Below are 6,000 nucleotides of genomic sequence, written 5' to 3' on the forward strand. Positions count from 1 at the left end.
AAGATATACAGAACATAAAATTTACATTTTTAATCACTTTAAGTGCACGGTTTTGTGGCATTAAGTATATGTGCACTGTTGTGCAACAGTCACCACCACACACCTCCAGAACTTGTCTTCTTCTCCAACTAAAACTCTATTCATTGAATGCCAACTTCCCATTCCTCTGCTTCTCCCTCCCCCTAGCAATCACCATTCTACTTTCTGTCCTACAAATTTCACTAAGTAACTCATAGAAATCACATGATACAGAATGTTTGAATTTTTCTGACTGGCTTATTTCACCTAGCCTGTCTTCAAGTTTCTTCTATTTCATAGCATGTGTGAGAGTATATGTTAGGGCTGAATATTATTATGTTGCCATATATACCACACTTTGTTTAACCACTCATCCATCAATATTCACACGGGCTGCTCCCTCCCTTTGATTATTGTGAATAATATTGCTAATGGACAGGCTGCACAAACATCTGTTTGGTCGCTGTGCTCATGTATTTTGGATATGGATTTGCATTATAATACAAAGGAGAAATTACACAGCTTTTAAAAAGTGTCCAAATAAAAAGGAGCACAACATCAGTAAAATATTAGAAAGTAGATTAGGGGAAAAAACAGGGAAGGAATTGAACCAAAAGTCAACAAGCTGCATAAGAGAGTTTCAAGAGGAGGAAAAAGTTGACAATATAAACATAGAATTAAAGAGTGATAGGTCAATATTTAGAAAATTGTCACATGTACTCATATTTCGCCTCTGAGCTGATACCTACATGATTTTATTTTTCCAGGCTTCCAAAAGTAAGTGCAATATGAGAGTTTCATGATGCTAAATAAACTGAAACATGCTATATATTTTGATACATTGTCCTTGAGAGCAGGCTGAGTGGTAATTAGTGCCATTTTAAATTATGACATGATCGTGGAGTCAATCTGCCAAACTGAAAAAAAAATGTATATATATAATATGTATATGTTTCTCAAAACCCAGTTGTATCACACAAGTAAATTATGATTTAAAGCTACCTCACAATTAACGGAGGAAAAAATAAAATATTTAAACTAATATTACCAGAATTTTGATATTATTGTAGATATCAAAGTGTGTAGTACTTAGGGATAAACCTGAAGAAAAGAGAAACATTTGAAAACTACAAAACTACAAAATATTGCTAAAATAAATAAGAGAACTAAATAAATGGAATTTATGAGTCATAAATCTCAATATTGTTAAGATGTCTACTCTTCCCACATTGATCTATAACAATTCCCATCAAATCGCAGCTGGATTTCTTATTTTAGAAATTGAGAAAGTAAAATTCTGAAATGTATATCGATGGGTAGAGGACCTATAATGGCAAATTACTTTGAAAGGAAACAGTTACTTTGGAACCAGGTGCTGTTGGAGAATTAACAGCACTTGGTTTCAAGACTTATAAAGTTACAGTACTTAAGACAATGTAGTACAAATATAGATATACACATGTATATCAGCTATCAGCTAATTTTTAATAAAGTTCTTAGACCATTCATGGACATAACATTTTCAACAAATGCTTCTGAAACAATTAGATATCCCAGTGTGTATTTGTGTGTATGTGTGTAGCTCAATACTTCACACCTGAGAGGTATAAATGTGCATTACAAAGGAGAACTGGGAAGTTCTGAGAGTATTGGATATGCTCATTGTCCCCTTCATGGTGATTGTTTAATGGGCACATGTGTATAGCAAATTCATCTCATTTATACTTTAAATATTGGTAGTGTGTTTTATGTTCATTAGACATGAATAAACCTGCAAAATGTTATCAAAATATTCACTTACTCTGCTTTTATTTATTTTCCTCTCTCTATAAACCTTCAGATAGAAAATGCAGTTGAAAGATATTTCATAAAGGAAGAAAAGAAGTATGAATACATGTGAGACATATTACCAAGATTTTTTTTTTTCAGTGCAATCCTGGTCTTTTCTGACTAGCAATAATTTTATGTGCAGAAGTAGTAGAAAAGATAAATATTGTGTACAGTAGAAAAACGCATAATTTCTGTGCCATGGAAGAGATAACTCACAAAGATTATAGCTTCTGGCTATGTTGGATCCTAACCAGTATTGTAACTAACCAACGATCGGACCTTAACATTGGCTGTAAAGCTCCTTTAATGTTCCTTGCAATGATTTGAACCTGTTACTGGAACCCTCATAGCTTATTAAGTTGAATAACATTGTTGATCTGTGTTTATCTTATATTTGCAGTAGAGTCATAATTTTACTTCTTAGAAAATTATACATTAAACAAAATCATTAAACGACACTTGAAATTGTATATTGTTCAATGTTTCTACTGTGATATCTATCACTCCATATGCATATTTAAATTCTTATTTAATAAAGGATAGCAAATACAGAAAGAATTCTTGTGATAATAGAGAACACAGAACTGTTGAAAGGTGTTGAAGCTGAGCTGGAGAGAGTCACCAAAGCTGGCGCCAAAGCTGGCAAGGTGGGAGGGTTTCCTGCCTGGGCGGCACAGTTTGAGCTCGCCCCACGCAGTGAGTGGTGGAAACTGCAGACCCGGCCCCGGGGCCTTTGCCCCAGCCTCCCGCCCGCTAGGACCCGCCAGGTCCCAGATAGGCAATCCTGACAGGGCGCCCCTGAGCGAAGGCGGCCCATGTGCGGGACAGCAGCAGGAGATCAGGGTACAGGAACCCATCTCCCGCCGCGGGAACCCCGAGTCTCCCCTGGAGCCCGTCGCTTGGTCCGCCTGACCTCCGGAGCCCGGTGTGCGTCCTGGTCATGAGGACGCCCACCAGGTGCCCGGGAGTCCCCCTCGGCCACGGCCTGCGGCTCTGCTGTCCCTTACGCCTGGTGCGGGGACTCCAGCCCCGCCGCCTCTGCTCCTGCCAGGCCGGGACCTGTCCTCCTCCTGGGAGCCTTGCAGTAGCGGCGATGCACAGGGACCGCTGCCCTGCACAGTTTTTCACCGCACATCCCCTCTCGCCTCTCCGCCCCAGGCCAGGCCCTTCCTGGCCGCACAGAACCTACCTTCCTTCTCGCTGCAGAGCTGCTGCGCTTCCGCCACCCACAGAGAAAAACGGCTGATCTCCAACCAAACAGAAATCTGTGTGTGACTTCTCTGGTTGGATACCGCCAGTCCCCACAATTACTTCCGGGAGTTTTCTTGGCAGAGGTGCCCGATGTTTGATGTTTCACCAGCGATGAGGCTGAAAAGTGACAGCAACAGAGAAACACATCAGGCTTTCTGCGACAAAGATGACCTTCCCTTCTTCAAAACTCAGCAATCTCCAGGGCTCATAAAGGACTCAGGACAAGATGACCGAGCTGGAGTACTCGCCCCAGGAAATGCAGGCCCAGAGCGGGTCACCTCCTTAGGGCAGGCCCAGGCTTGTCCTGGCTGCCCGGGCGCCTTTCTCCTCACTCCGACCCAATGAAGGGGACCGCACAAACTCTGCTGTCAGGGCTCCCTGCACATCCCTCCACAGAAGTCGCCTCCTGCCCACCAACCTGGGGCCTCCTGGGGCATCCTGGGCAGAGAGGGGAAGGTGCCAGCTCTGCACGCCGGGGAGGGAGCACCGCCACGCTGTCACACGGACACACCACCTCACGGTCACATGGACAAACAGACACACAGACACATGGAAATATCACCATATGGACACACGGAGACACCACCAAACTGTCACATGTACAGACACACGGAGACATTACCACACGGACACACTGCCACACTGTCAGATGGATGGACACATAGACACACGGAGAAATCACCACACAGACACAGCACCACACTGTCACATGGACACAGAACACGGATATATCACCATAAGGACACACCACCACACTATCACAGGGACACACAGACACACAGAGACATCACCACACTGTCACATAGACAAACAGACACACAGACACATGCACACAGAGACACACAGAGACATCACCACACTATCACATGGACACACTGTCACATGGACACACCGTCACACTCTCACATGAACACACAGACACACTGCCACATGGACACTGCCACATACACAGACACACCGCCACACTGTCACATGGACACACCTCCACACTGTCAGACACCACCACACTGACACTGCCATGCGGACACAAGGACACACAGACACATTGTCACATGGATACACAAACACACTGTCACATGGAGACATCACCACACAGATATATGAACACATCACTACATGGACATAGCACAACACAGACACTCTTCCACACGGACACACCACCACACAGAAATGCGGACACTGCCACACAAACACACCACCACGCTGCCACATGGAGACACCACCACATCGTTGCCACACTTTCATGTGTCAGCTGGCGGTGTGGGCCCCACGACTCTGGGCTCTAATAGGGAAATTACTTAGGCAGATAGTGAAGGCAAAAGAATTTCTTTCCATCTCTTGTGTCATTGCTTTGGCAGTGGAAACGCACGTGGCCCCTAAACAGTGGGTCCCAAGGTCATCAGGGTACCTGGGGTGGAGGGCAGGGTCTCTCTTTCCAGGCTGGAATGGAGGAAGACGCGGCGGCCGAAGGGCTGCTTGTCCTCCTCGCAGCAGGCCCCTGAGGACCTTTGTCCTCCTGAGCCAGGGGTGTCCTTCAGGTGTCTAAAGCGCCAGGTGGGGCAGGGATACCCTTATAGGCCTTAGGAGCTCTGGCCAGTTGGTGGTCAGTAAAACGCAGAGGTGAACACCATGGAACCACAGGTCCAGGAGAATTTTGCAAAAGCTCTGAGGATGCCCTTTTTTGTTCTCCCACTGCAAAACCGTTTTAAAAAGGAAAAAATCCAGCAATGTCGGGGGAAAGTCAATACTGAGTGTCAGCGCGGGATGCTGCCGCTGATGTGATCTCGTCGTCCTGGCCGAAAGTGGCCTCGGGGACTGTGTCTTCACCCTCCATAGCAGCAAAGGCCAGCGATTTGTGGGTGGATGGCGTCCCTGAGGCCATACCCGTTCCTGAGTGTAGAAGGACAGACAGGACTGGGGACCTCTGGGTGTTCCTGGTGTCTGCCAGCTTGATGCCATTGCTCCTCCTTGAACTCCCAGATTTGGAGAAGCACCTGGTTCCTGATGGAGGCCGTGGGCCTCTTTGTCCTCGCTTACCAGGCAGCAGCGCCAGCCATTCTCAGCCCCACCGGTGGGTGCTGCCTTCCGTCAGGCCAAAGACTTTCCGAAACTGCCCTTCTTGGGGCCGGGAGGCAGCATCCTGGGCCTCCCTGGGGCCTGCGGCTCTGGCAGCAGCTGCACGTTGGTGCCTATAGCCGGCACCACGGCGGGCTGGAGGTCCCTGAGCCGCGGGTTAGGAGGCCAATCCATCAGTGCAGCGCCAGGCGCAGGCCGCAGTCTCAAAAGTGCTTCGAGATGATGTCCAGGAGCACCACCGTGCCGCCCGCAGGGAGACCCACGGCGAGGCGAGCCCCCTAAGGCGGCCGGGGAAGAAGCAGGCCAGGAAGGCGCCTGAGAGCTTGGGGTGATCTCAGGCCGCGCACCAGGACCAAGTTCCTTGCCTCCAGTAGGTCTTGCCAAAGACGGTCTGGGCTTTCTGGGCGACTTCCAGCATGAGCTGGAGCTTCTTGGACGCGGTCAAGTAGCCCTTTGGAGATTCCACGGCTTCGGACCCCTACTGCAGGATGCTCTACTGTGTCTGCCAGCCTCAGCGTTTTGCTGAGGGGTAACCTCGGAATGGCTAGAAATAAGAACACTGAGGTGGCCCAGTCGTGACCCAGGCATTCCCGCACACAGTGGTGGCAAAGGCAGGCGTGCAGAGTGCCCAATCGGCTTGGTCAGAGTTCTTTATAGGTTAGTGACAGACTTGGTCCCGTGCTTGTGTCCTTTCATGTTGTCAGTTAACCTGCGGACGCCCAGGGGCTCCTCCATCTCCACCATGTTCTCCTCGGGCTGAAACCCAAAGTCCCCCATTTTCTCCTCAAAGGTCTCACAGAGCCACTTCTGCAGGCAAGAGGACAG

Source organism: Pongo abelii, chromosome Y (genome assembly GCF_028885655.2).
Source record: "Pongo abelii isolate AG06213 chromosome Y, NHGRI_mPonAbe1-v2.0_pri, whole genome shotgun sequence".
In the NCBI taxonomy this organism is placed as follows: Eukaryota; Metazoa; Chordata; class Mammalia; order Primates; family Hominidae; genus Pongo; species Pongo abelii.